Source organism: Manis javanica, chromosome 12, assembly GCF_040802235.1.
Source record: "Manis javanica isolate MJ-LG chromosome 12, MJ_LKY, whole genome shotgun sequence".
Lineage (NCBI taxonomy): Eukaryota > Metazoa > Chordata > Mammalia > Pholidota > Manidae > Manis > Manis javanica.
This window is the reverse complement of record NC_133167.1, coordinates 21,814,630-21,829,404: the sequence shown is the minus strand read 5'-3', so window position 1 is coordinate 21,829,404 and position 14,775 is coordinate 21,814,630. Positions and strand designations below refer to the sequence as shown.

Sequence of the window (14,775 nt, the reverse complement as noted above, 5' to 3'; positions counted from 1 at the left end):
CACATCTTATAGAAATGAATCTCAGACTTCACTTGTTCAAAAAGGAACTCTTCACTTCAATCCCCAAATCCACTCCTTCTCCATATCAGTAAATAACATCAGTATTCATGGGGCGGCTCGGGCCAAAGTCTAGCAGTCATTCCTGACACCTCTTTTTCCCTCACATGCCACTTCCAGTCCATCAGCAAGTCTTATAGGTTCTACTTACACAACACATCTGACCACTTCTCACCATCTCCACTACTCCAGTTCTGGTTGGATCCACCACCACGTTTCACACCTCTCACTTTCACACAGCCTCCTTAATGTCACCATGGTTGCACTACTGTTCCTTTCATCTACTTCCCACAGAGCATCCATAGTGGCCTTTTTAACTTATATATCACTCCATACTAATCTCCTCATTCACACCACTATAACCACACTTGTCTTGCTCTTCTTAAATATATCCTGTATGGAAAGTTTCAAAATTTCTAAAAATGTTCCTACTACATCTTACTTGAGTAAATCTAATGCTTTATGCAATAGAACATTTTTGGCTGACAGATCTGGGGCCCAAAAAGTAATCTCCACTCTTTAACCCCAGTCCTGTAAGTGACCATTCACGTGCAGGACAACCTTCATTAAGTAAAGGGGAGAAGAGTGAGGAAATTGAACTACGGGTAAGTAACAGGTAAGTATAGAGGCGAAAGTACATCCCCACGGGACTCTTGGCCTGAGATGAAATGCTTACAGTAGAGGAATGAGGGCCAATAAATGATGGAATAGTGTTTGATGAGAAATGAAATTCTGGAGAAGAGGTTATGGCCAAAAACTGATCAAGAGGCACTTCCTGATAATTTGGGCACTAGCAGAATTTAAGACCTAGATGACACGACACAATGCGGATTTGGGGAGAGGGCTCCTACAAAAATATCTCAGAAGCCACATATGGCATGAACACTGGCTTTCATCTTACAGGAAGTGACAGCAAAGGGTCTTTGTTGATGAACTTCTTGAATTACAGATGTGACTTTTGGAAGCCAAAAGAGGAACTGTAGGCAGCGTGTAGTAGTAACAGCTGACAGAATGGTTTCCAGATGTATGTGAAATACCTCTGGGTGGACTCCCAGAAGTAACTAGGAACACTGTATACAGGGCTAATATGCATGACTCAGGCTAATGGGGTTGCTACTGTGGAGTCTGAACTACCTTAACCTGCTCACTCAAGTGCATGTGTCTTTATATGGAAATCACAGGCTCGTGAGGTCTATAACATCCAAAGTTCACTTGTAGGCATCTAGATTCTGCCTATAGGTAATATCCAATTTTTTTCTTTTATTCTAAGCTTTCTAATGGAGACTAACCATGATTTTTTGTGTCACCGGATCTAGTCTCATTTACTTTGGTATTCACACTTTTATTTGATGCTCTGGCCATACATAGAATTATACAAATGGTTTTCTATCATATCTCATTTTCACCAAGAAATAAATCAATTTAAAAATGGAAGTTTTTAAAAAGTTTTCCAATGTAATTAGTTAAGAAAAGGTTAGACTGCCATCCTTATAAAGAAGGGGAATTTGGACACAGATATGCACACAAGGAGAAAGCCATGTGAACATCTTCAGGCAAAGATCATGATGATGCACCTACAAGCCAAGAAATGCCAAAGCTGGGAAAGGGGCAGAGAACAGATTTTCCCTCTTAGACCACAGAAGGAACCAACACTGCCGACATCTTGATCTTGATAGCTCCAGAACTTTGAAAAAAATAAATGTCTGTGGTTTAAGTCAGCCAGTTTATATTACTTTGAAACAGCAGCCCACCCCCCAAAAATCAATATAAGCTCAGATGAGATATATTCCACTGGCCTCATAGAAGGTGCAGGATTGATCAAAAAACTACTGCAAGAACCTTTTGAAATACTTCAGAGAAGAGAAAAGGCACCAGAGAACCAGAGATGACCTAATTTTATAATTCTTAAAGGCAGAGATGTGAATTCTGAAAATTTCAGACAAATAAGCTTAAAATGAAACCATCCTAATTTGTAGGCAAATGTTTGTATAACAACGTTTTTAAAAGGTTCCAATATATGGGGTCATTAAGAATAATATTTTTGTTGTTGATTGTGGATAAAGTGAAGGTTTCTATGGCCAGGATTCTCACCTGGCCCTGGTCAGCTAGCTCACTACACATGTGTGGGCAATATGTTGCTACTGACTCTATATAAAGAGCTCCACCCAGTGCTCTAGGCAACATGGTGGCATGGCTACACGGCTGCATGGCTGCAGGAGAGGAGAGACTGGAGTGGTGGCAGTGCCAAGAACAGAGACTCTCTGCCGGGGCAGAGAGGCCCAGAGGCAAAGACAGGCTTGCTGCATGCAGACTTGCTATGAGTGGATGGGATTCTAGTGATTGACCTGCCGCTGTGAGAATAAAGTTGGGGATAAACCTTTTCACACCAAGAACTTTCCATTGTCATTCTTCAGTCTCACTGACTCCATAGTGAACTTGCCCAGGGCTGAAACCCATTGGCAAGACAATTGGCATGGTCAGCAGGATTCACTGTTGTATTCAAACCAGTTCTACTCAAATGAGTTAACCAAAAGAATCATGGGTGGGTCTTAACAGTACCCACTTTCTCCAGCCTTTCCAGAAGAAAGTCTTGCAGACACCCAGGCTGATCTTGTTGCTTTACCGCTGGCTTCTGCTTCATCCTCAGTGGCTGGAAATGCTGCTCCAGTCCCAGTTGTTGCCACAGCTCCAGTAAGATTCTATTTGACTTTCCATTCAATTTTTTCCTGTCTGCTCCTGCCTTTATCAAATAAACCCACATCTGGGTCCTTTTGACCTTCACAGGGTCCTTTAAATTCTTCCTTCTAGCAGACTGTATTTCCTTTTGTACTTTCATTGCTTGAGCCTGAGTTTAGGAGTGGAGCATTGAGTGCTGCATGACCTGGGGAGGGGGCCGCACCTCTCTTGGAGGAACCCATGGCTGCCTAGTCTTTATTTCCTATTGGGTTTGCCACCAACTTTCAAATGGGCGGGCTGGTGACCACTTCTGGTGACCACTTGGTGGCAATGGATCTCCTCAGGCTTGAGGGTTATAAATTGTCATAATTTTTGTTATTTGCATACCATCATAGCTTCTGTTGTTATTAATGTTATGGAATTTGGTTACAACATTCCAGCTTTCTCACACAGGGACCACTGCAGAGATTGAGGGCACATAGATTGAGAGGCAAGAATCCTGGAGGGGTGGAGTGTGGATAAAGTGAAGGTTCCTGTGGGCAGGATTCTCACCTGGCCCTGGTCAGCTAGCTCACTACACACGTGTGAGCAATACATTCCTATTGACTCTATATAAAGACTTCCACTCAGTGCTCTGAGCAACACAATGGCCTGTGGCACGGCTGCAAGGCTGCAGGAGACTGGAGACTGGAGCGGTGGCAGAGCCAAGGACAGAGACTGACATGGCTGCAGGGGCAGAGAGGCCCAGAGGCAGAGACCGGCTGGCTGCATGCAGACTTGCTCTAAATGGATGAGGATTCTAGTGATTGACCTGCCACCGTAGGAATACAGTCGGGTATAAAATCTTTTACCCTAAGGACATTCCTTGTCATTTTTCAGTCTCATTGAATTCATAATGAACTTGCCTGGGGCTGATACCCATTGGCAAGACATTGATTCAGTATTATTACTAGAATGGTAGACAAAGCAAATGTGCACTTTGTTCATCCTGAGCTTACTTACACATTGAAAAAAACCTCTCATGAAACTCCTGAGGTCAAAATGGAGAAATATGCAGGAAATAATATGAGTCAGGTACATTCATAACAGGTTGAGCAACCACACCCAAAAAGTATTGATTAATGAAAAGATGTTAATTTGAAGAGAGGTCTCAAGTTGTATGCCACAGGGCTACTTTAACAAGACTGAAAGAAAAAAGCATTCATGGCATGTTTACCAAACCTGTGGATGACACACAGCTGATAAAGATACCTGATCCTCTGAATGGCTGAGTCTGGATTCCAGAAATCATCCAACTCAGGAGTCATTGAAGGAATCAGAGATGTTTAACCAAGAGAAAAAGAACAAGGAAGGTAGTATGAAAGTTCAGTGCTAGATATAAGGAAGATGTAGGATTAATGAAGTTCTTGCAGGGAAAACATGAAATTTTAATAAAAGACTTTTTACTTCTACTATCAATCTAGTTTTAATATATTTTAGTTAACTGTTACTGGTTTACTCATGTCCACTAGTTTTCCCATTTCTACTTCTGCATTTTCCAATCCATTTTCTAGGAAGCAAGTTAGTTAAGCCATCTTTTATAAACTGCAACTATCATGGCCTACTCTGTCATTTCAAGGTACAATTTAGCTATATTTAAATTTTTATCTTAAATATAACTGCTTAGAGCTCTCACCTGCCCTAGAAGCACATCAATTCAAGGAGGAATGGGAAACACTGATTGCTTTGCTACTCCCAAGGATACTGGGCTTTTTATCATTCATCAGTGCTGGTTCCATCCTGGCTCCCCATTCACGCCACAGTGGCTTGATAATCTGGTTGCACTTGGTGCCCAACTCAGCCGTGGGTGCTCTTAACTCTTCGTTTACAATTAAGCATTATCAACTGCTCTTCCTCAGCATACAGACTACCCTAGAGACATCACACAACTTTCTAGCACCAGCCCCATCAACTCAAAAGCTATTCCGAGTGTTGGTTCCCAGTCTGAGTCCCCCCTTTTTGTCCTCAAGTAAATTTTTCTTCAAGGAGATTTTATTTCAGGACTCTCACTGCCCTTTCTTGAGACTGGGTTTTTTTGGGCAGGGACACACAACTCAATCCCAACAGAGACCAACTATTAATTAGTTCTCCCTCTGTCAGAGGTCCTGAGCATCTTATGCAAACTGACCTCCTCCTCTCCCCAATTCTCAAGCGGTAACAGCCTTTTATTAATGAAGTCAGAAAGCTTTCTACTCTATGGCAATGCCTATCCTAGCTCTCTATTTCCACAACTAAGAAAGTCTATTAATACAGAAATATCAGCCTTTCTGAATTTAAAAGCCTGCCCCCCTACTGAAAACAACAAAACCCCCACATAAATCAAATCCTGCTCAGTGTTCAAAATCTTTCAATAGCTGTTCATTTGCAGTAGGATAAAAATCCAAACTTCTCCCCATGCCCTATAAGAAAATGGACATCACATGGCTCCTTTGTACCTCTTCAGTCACAACATGGCCCATTCTTCACCTCACTCACAAATACTAGGCCCTTTTCTTCTTTCACTTCTATGATGAGCAAAGGCAACTTTCTCCTACCTTTGGGCTATTGCACACACACATACGCTAGTCTCTCGTACACCACTATTCTGTGCATATCCCCCCCTTACTTACTCTTCAGCTTAAATTTCACCTCTTCTAAATATTCAATGTAAATGAAGATCCTAATGCTCTTTTTCATTGTCCCCCTGTTCTTTGCCTCCACAGCACCTATCAGAAGTTATTACTGTACATTTTCTTATGTGCTTATATTTTTGCTGTCTTCTCCCACCTAGAACTGTAAGCTGTATAAGGACATAGCCACATCTGTTTTGTTTATTCCTGTAGAGCAATTTCAGTGCCTGACACATAGTAAACAAAAGGAAATATTTCATTAAATAAATGAATAACCATTAGAAGTGCCCAATGACAGAGCCACCAGGTTTATAGGCTTGGAAACTATCTTCATTGTATATCAAAGGTTTTTCAGAAAAGATTCCTAAGTTAGAAATGTCAACTACATGAACTCTCAGTTCTGGGACTGACTTATAAGATATGGGCTACAATACGGATTCTAAGAAGAAAAGGTCATTATAATCTGGAAGGTTAGAAAATTTCAAGGAGGAATTACCTGAGACAAGACTGACACAAAACTTAAAGGAAATACTTGACTTAGAATGGTACAAGGGAGGATTTCAGAGGTGTGGAGATGAACAAACAAATATAAAAAGAGAAATGAGAACATCTAGTGTGAGATCAATTCAACTTCATTTAAGAGAGGCATAGAGTAACAGGTAAGTAAGAATGGAAAGGTCAGTTGATAAATGGTCTGAACTGAGTTCCACCTCTCAGTCAGAGGAGTGATGAAAATTGGGGAGAATGATCTGGATATGATGATGAATGTGTTGGAGGAAAAAGTAGCTATAAATAAAGGGCCAGTAAGGGGCTATTAATCTACCATAATAATTATGAAGTTTGAAATAAAAACAGGAGTGATATTCTACATATTTAACAATGACATAAATTGGTACAGTTCCCATAGGCAACAGCAGGAGAGTACAGGGCAAGAGATTACCACAGTTATAGGAGCCCAGGCGGGTACTAACATTTATGGAGGGGAGGGTAACTCAAGCGACTTTGAGAAAAGGCTGTATCACAAATCTGTGCAGAAGCATTTTAACATTTTAGCAATGAGCAGAACTTTACCAGTGAGAGCTGGATGAGTATCAGCTCCAGGTGAAAAAAGTTAGATGAGACAGGGAGAATCAGGATGAGAGAGGACAGGATCACACCCAGAGAAATATTAAGGGGGAAAAAAATAAGAAACTAGAGGACTAAGTATAAGAAACAAAAAATAGTAAGTAATCAACAATTTCAAGATTTCAAGCCTGCAGAACCATATAGAGTAGAGGGTTATATTAATGACACAGAAAAGATACTTTGGAAAGAGAATAAATTTGAGTGAAATGGCATATGAAAATTCTGAGTTGTTAATCTACTGAACTTAAAATGTTATTTATAGTTATTTCTAAACATTCTAAAGGCAGCTGGACACACAAACCTTAAGTTCAGAACTCAACTCAAAGTTACAGACTTTGGGAAAAACTAAGGAAAAAATCAGCATAAATGTGATAACGGTTGATAAGCTCTTTAAGTAAGTGGACATTATAATGAATGATTGACAGAGAAATAGCTTTTAGGATAAAGTAAATTTAGAATTGACCAAAATATTCCATTAAATTAAAAATTAGGCTGCTATATAATATTGCACTGAGCAAATCATTCAATAAACCCAAGATTCATTTGAAAATGATCCTCAATCCAGGAATCATTAGATTCCTTAGCATACGAATCATTTGGGTAATTTAAAAAAATATACTGATGCTATAGACTGAATGTATCTTTCCCAAATTCATATGTTGAAGCTTTAACTCCCAAAGTGATGGCATTTGGCTGTGGGGTCTTTGGGAGACCATTAGGTTTACATGAGGTCATGAGGGTAGGGCCCTCATAAAGAGGTTAGTGCCTTTCAAGAGACACCAGTGACCCTCCCTCCCTCTCTCTTCCTCCTTCCCTTTTTCTCTTAATTTTTCTCTCTACCTTGTGAGGACACATTGAAAAGGCAGCTGTTGCCCTGATCTCAGTCAGACTTCCAACCTCCAGAATTATGAGAAAATAAATTTCTGATGTTTAAGCCACTCCGCCTAAAGTATTTTGTTACGGCAGCCTAAGCAGGCTAATTCATTGATGGTTGACCAATTAAATGAGAACCACTGAATTAAAACATATTCTAAGGCTGCAAAAATAACTATATCCCATTTAGTCACCTAACTATTTTGCTTGAAATATTCTACTTAGGAAGATCTATGACCTAGGAAAAAAGTATAGTAAACACCCTAGAAATGTTTGTTTTGCAAACAAATGTATGAATGAATGAGAAATGCATACATGCTTGATTGAATAAAATATCTTGTGGAAGAATATATATAAAAGCAAATATCACAAGCTGAGAAAAATATAAAAATGTAATCCTCATGAAGAGGAATACAACAGTAATACTTATCTAGGTAATAAAAGTTTAAACACTAAAGAGTCAAAAAATTAAAATCATGCATATATTACTTATTTTAATTATACAATGAACCCTTTAATTGTTCAGTGGTATACAATAAAATTTCAAAGATTAGCTCTTTAAAAATATCTTTATAAAAATTAATACAACTTTGAGATTGCTTTTTATTTAGTTTGACTGAAGTTCCCTATGGTGGAAATGCCTGTTAATGAAAGGCTAAAGAACAAACTGACATTTCAATTTGTGCTAAGTATACTTTATTACATCACTAAATCTGAAGAAAATAAGTTATTACATGCATTTCAGCAGAAGCAAAACTCAGGGGAAATTCGTAATTTAGTATTTCTAGCTCATCTAAGGATAGTACTTCCATTTACTGAAGAGAGAACTATAGATACTTAAAATATAAATATTATTACTTGAAGTAAAAATATCCCATTTGCAGTTTCCTTAATACTAGTGAATATTTGTAAGGAACCCATCTCTGGATGACTGTGACCCCTGTACGTCACGTATCCTATGAGAACGTAACCTGCAGGATATGCCCAGAAGGGCCTAGAGGAGGTACTGGAAAAGATGTAGCTGAAATCTCAGGAAACAAACCCTTTCTCTGAGGATAAAGTGCTTGATGAAGCATCACACCCTAAACCTGATACACATTGCACAAACTTAATGGCTAAATGATTGACCCTAAGAATGTATAGAAATATCTAAAAATGTCTAAAAATAGCAATTCAAGCCTGGTCTCCCAAATAAAGCAGCTGATAATTATATGTAAACTGTGATATTTTTTTCTCTTTCTGATTATCAAAATAACAAGTCCTCATTATATAAAACTGGTATACACACAGATACATAAACCAACACCCACAAACCTACCCCCACTTTTAAAATGTTAGCATGTCTCTGTCATTTCTTTTCAATAAGATTTGAGACTATATATATTAGTAGTAAACAAATTATATACATATATGTACTATATACATATTGTATGTATATACAATATGTACTATATACTATTTACTCCTCTATATTGGTCTAAGGATTTCCTGTTTCATTAAGAAAATCTTCATCAACACAATTTTCTAGTGTTATATACTTCATCTATGGAATAACCACAATTTACTTGAACACTTCTTCCAAAAATAATTTCTAATAATAATGCTCAGTGACCATATTTATACATTAACTTCTGCATTCCTGATTCGTTTAAGATTAGAGTCTTAAAGAGGCATTAGTATGTCAAAAACCAGTATGGACATTATAAAAGTTCTGATATATACTACAAAATTTCCTTCCAAAATGAGACACCAGTTTATATTTCTTTGAATGGAAACATGTGAAAACATCCATGTCACCGTAATGTTATCAAACAAACCAACAAAATGTTAGCAATGTGAAATAATATCAACAATTTTAATCTTCCTTTAATATCATGGGTGAAACATGGTATTTCACTGTCTTAATGTGTATTTCCTGACCACAAATAGAGATGAAAATTTCTTGTTAATCATCAAAACATAATAAAGATGAGTTTGTTCTGCAAACTATTAAGACAAAAAAATTTTTTAAGTGCCATTTTAATATCAGTCACCAAAAAACAAACTATTATTGTCCTTATATTTTAAGACTAAGGGATAACACACTGAATAAGCAGTAACAGCAAGGCTAGTGGTATACTTTGTAAAATAGTTTATTGTGCTAGTTAATACAACTATGGAATCATTTTAGATGTTCAAGCTTATCTGTGGTAGCCCTTAAGCAAACAGTTATGCATATAATCTGTAAAATATAACACCAATTCTCTCTCTGAACTTTTTTTTTTTTTTTTACTATGTTTATGTTTGCCAACAACATCTTAAATCCTGATATTCATTCCTGGTGTGTTTTTTTTTCTTTTTTAATTATCCAGAACCTCCACATTTAGCCTTTATGTGCAGTAAATGTGTTACCTTGATGCTTTAAGGATCAGTCATTAACCCAAAAAATACAATTAAATTTAATTAACAAAATCTTTAAGATATGACTTCTCATGTATAAGGGGGAGTAGTGATTCGTATACTAGAGGTTAGTGTATTACAGAAGCTGGCACATAGCACACAGATGCTTATTCAATAAACATTATTCCTTTGCCATTCACTCCTCCCTCTTCCACCCTTCTCTGTATCAGTATATACTTGCTGATAAAATAAATTTTTATTTGTAATTAAATGTGTGATAAAATATAATTACATATTTACCATATCCATCACCAAATATTTTTACACCCTATTAGCAGTTGAAAAGAATCTGCCAAAAGGACAGGACCATATCAAAGAACCCTCTTCCAATTCAATATTTAAAAACAAAAGACACCATGAATTGTAGGGTAATCAAAATAGTTAGTATGTATGAATTAATCCCAGAAAATCCCAGAAGTAAGGTCAGTTGTATCATTCTGTATCAAAGGCCTTCACTGTGCATCAGAATTATTTAGAGAAATTAAATAATCATTACAGATGCCCCACCCCTGAAAATTTTTATTAAATTGGTCTGGGGTGGGGCCAAAACATCAGTATTTTTTAAACATCCCCAAATGATTCTAATATGCAGCCAGGGTTGAGAACCAATGACCTACATATTACTAAAGAGGAAATAATTTTCAGAGCGGTAAAGGGATACACAAAACTGTAGAAAGGAAGCCAGTGAAGAAGCTGAGACAAGAATTCAAGTCTCCGTTTATAAGAGTTATAAGAAAATCTCATTCTAGAGTCAAAATACGTTTGCATGTCTGATATTACATAACCTGGAAATATTTAAACACATTATTGAGGCAGGCACCACACTTAATCTGCATTTAGTCTTAACACAAAATGCTGATAGACAACAAATGGTCTCCTTTACTATTGCCACAAATGGTCTTTCTACATATTATCAAAGAACTAATGTTTCCTTTGCTTCTTACTCTGAAGAAGAAAAATAAAAATCTCAAGTCTAACATAAAATTGGCAATTACATCTTGCTATATAAGAGAAATAAGTCTTCATAACTAACCTATTCTTTGCAAAAACGTAAAGGCAAAAGGAAAAGATGTGAATAGATCACAGCCTTAGGTAAAGAGCGAAGTCTCCAAAGCAAAGCGCTCTCTCAGTCTGTCCTGGTTAAAACCTGTTTGTCTGGGGATTGGCTCAGCTGCTCCAGTTCCAGCTTCCCAGCCTTCCAAGGTGCTGACGTGACCTCAGTCGTCTCTTTGCTGGAGCTGGATCCAACTAACAAAATCCAACACATGCAGGCACATGCAGGTTGCTCCATTATCCAGTGTCTTCAAGGACAACAAAGAATCAGGAATCAGTCACCTACTCTAGTTTTGCCCTTGATAGTTTTATCCTCAATCTTTAAACACAGTCCAAAGGGTGTCAGGCAATGGACACATCAATGATCAGTTGTAGAGTTAACCAAATGAAGATAAAATATAAATCCAACTAAATATTAACTAACATAATTATAGAATTTTAGAGGAGAAAAGCATCTAATAAACCAACTGAGTTTACCCATCTACTGATAAAGATCCAAAGGCTTTCTCACCTCCCTCTCTTCCTTCCTGCGTTTCATTTGCAAAGATAAAGTGACAACAGATTATTGAAGAGGTTGGAGAAGGAGAAAGTATCTTCAGTATTGCTTTATTAGATGCAAATATTACATGCATGCATCCACATGAAGAGTAGCAATGCCATTCAAAATATCACATCTCATGTCCTTTTGGGGGAGGATTCCACCTTGCAAACAGTAGCCCTTATAACTTGAACATGCTACCCCTAAAATTTTGTGCTTTTACCAGTAATTGCTAGTAGCAAACTCTGAGGCAAAAATAAATATGTGTGATGAAGCCTCATCTTAATTTCCTGTGACAACTTACCACTGAAGATCTACAAATACTTGAGCCTTCTTCTTGTACTTCCAACTCCTGATTTTAGAGCATGATGCACATAAAAATATTAAAATCTACAAAAAAATAACAATCTCTTTCCCCCCTCTATTACTAAAAATAAAATCCTAAAAATATGGGATATAAACTAGAAAACACCATCTCCTACCTTAATATACAAAATTTACACATTTAACAACCCCTCCCCCAATCCTCATCTTGGAACCCACACCACTACACTTTTATAACATTAAGGGAAATAAACCCATTGTACTTGGCACATTGTAAGACTTGTGATGATACTTATTAGGTGTATGAGTAAAAGTTCTGCTGCTTTAGATAAAATAAAGAGTTGGTTTTCATTTTCATTTTAGTTTCCTTTATGAAAATTATATGGTTACCTACACAAGTAGGTTAATAATTTAAGTTGATTTGGGGTATGTTACATTTTAATGTCTAGCAATTAAGGTAACTGACAATGAACACATAGACGACTCTCCGTATGTCTTCTAAATGGTGCTTGTCAAATACTTGTGAAGAAGGACCACATTGTTTTTTACATTGCCAATTGTCAAAGACCAATTATAATAAAAGAGAATATTGAAAAGGCAAAACACAAGCTCCTGATTTTTATTACTCTATCAAATGTACATAAAAGTTTTAAATACTCAATTCCTATATTTGTCTTAGGGCAGACAGTCAGTAACAAACATTTCCTAGTTCACAAACCACACATTAAGTAGAACTGTTATAAAGAATGCTTGTTTTTAGAAATGATGGATAGTGATAAAATTAAAAACTAAAAGCCCTTCTCTTATTAATGATGTTTCACTTGTATGGATCTGAATTCAAATTAGACACAAAAAAACAGTAAAATAGCCAGTGTACTATATTGACCCCTTCATCAAAAACACATAATATTTAATACACTATTTTAAAAGGTTACTGAACAAAGAAAGTGGATTTTAATTTAATACTTATTTAGAACAGAGCAGTATACAGTAAATTCTATGCTGCAGAATAATCACTAAATAAATCATGAAAAACAAGTAAGAGTACCCTCACAGGTTTACATTTAAATTATTAAATGAAGTTCTTCAATTAATTTAACTACAATGTATTTTGGAACTTGGCAGCTTTAACAGAACATGTCACTACTTCAGTTAGTATTTTTTTTTAAGTGCTATGTACCTGTACAGAGTCAAAGAGAAGTCCCAATAGTATAAAGCCAACAAAGCCAATAATACAATAAAATGTTTCATTTTTCTTATAGAATACATAAGATTATTTTGTATTTTCCTTCTTTTATAGTTTCAACACAACTTCTTATCAGTTTTGGCATTAATGCAAATAGCAATATAGAGCCTACTTACACAGTTGAACTTCATTTTTAGGGCTGATGATATATATCCCCCTTTATTGATGAAAGAAAATCTCCTATATTCCTATCCCTAAGAAGAGACTAATACAATGAAATGACGTGAGATGGATAGAAAAAATTTTTTGTGTCTATAGTGAGAAAGTTTGATTTATCAATAAATCAATTCATACCATTCAAGCCTGCCTTTAAAAAAATCTCAGAAACCATGAAATGTTTTTATTGCTTATTTAAAATACTATATAGTGACTGGGATTGGAAAGGAAGGTAAAAGGCAGTCTCTAAACTAGCATTACTCATTATTTCTCCAATCTGAAATAGTTTTTCTTCTTTCGGATGTCAAACTAAAAGTCTCCTTACCTAAGGTAGTCCCAAAAAGGTGTCAGAGATGAAATGGAATAGATACCTTCACTCCAATCCCCTCACAAATGCACTTGGAGAAGGAATTGTGATGTATATAACCTTTGTTCAACCTGAGGTTTTCCTGGTGACTGACACTACATACTATGCCTATGATTCTGAGATTACAAAAAACAAGTTCTTTAAATGGAGAAAAGCCTTCCAGAGGCCCTATTTTAAAATTATATTCCATTTCAAAAAGCAGCGATTAAAAATGTTTGACATCCACAAATGAAAATAACTTTAAAGACCCCAACATAAGCAATAATCATCTATCAAATGAATAATCCAGTGCCTTTCAGAGTACCTTTAATCAATGTCTGTATTCCATCACACAAGAAATACAGTACAGCTTGTTTCATGTTTGATCCAAGATGCTAATGATAGTAGCTGTGTCAATCAAAACAGTAGCACAAATGATAGTACATTCACACCTAAAGTGCAAAGGAACACTCTTACCACTTTATTCTCACTTTAGCTCTGTCTAAAGCAGGAAATAATGTCATTCCTCCCTTATCAAATACACCTACCATTTCAGATAACTGAACCATGACTAGTTACTAGTATTCAAAACTGGTACTTAGAAGAATAGTGTTTCTAAGCCAGCCAATAAGAAGTGATTTCTAGACTGCAGACCTGAATCTGCTACATTGATTTTTCGCTTTTTTGGTACAACCAGGAAAGAAGCACATACATATTTTTAAAGTTATGATCCTTTCATTTTTTTCAATTTTAATATATTTTAATCATAATTTATGAGTCGCATCATACAGATGGGGGACAGATGTATAATACCAGAAATAATTGACTAGTTTCTGTACCCAGGAAAACCAAGGTGTGGTACTGTTAGCAGTTGTCAAGGCATCTGTTTGCCCAACTCTTATCCAGCTGGAGCAAAGGTAATAGAAGCTCTTGAAGCATAAAGAGAAAGTGGAAAAAGACAAAACTTGCAGACTGAATTTTCAATACTGAATTAAAATGCACAGTGCAGCGCAGTACTTGACCATTAAATGCAATACAAATAAAAATAAATCAGAGCAGTTCACAATTCACCAAGTTTAGTGTTTGCATCTCTTCTTTGTTTCTGATATACAAGTAATATACATTTTTAAAAAGAAATAAGATGTCAATCTCTTAAGATTTTAATAACTCATTATCAGAAACTAACAAAATGAATGCATAAAAACCCACAGCATACAGCAACATGACTTTTAATAAGACTATATATGATATTTAAAGGAAGGGTCTGAATTTGAGTCTACTGAATCTAATATTT

The 14,775-nt window shown here is 36.3% G+C and overlaps 1 protein-coding gene across 20 annotated transcripts in view; it reads right to left on the bottom strand.

The window, feature by feature from the left end:
- IKZF2 (IKAROS family zinc finger 2) overlaps positions 1–14,775 on the bottom strand; it is a 152,739-nt gene that overhangs the window by 91,126 nt on the left and 46,838 nt on the right. Inside the window, exon 4 of one of the 20 annotated variants that reach the window (XM_073218151.1) lies at positions 10,852–11,119. The exons of the other annotated variants lie outside the window; for them this stretch is intronic. The gene's annotated coding sequence lies outside the window, so the exon portion shown is untranslated. The remainder of the gene's footprint in view (positions 1–10,851; positions 11,120–14,775) is intronic. 20 annotated transcript variants of the gene reach the window in all.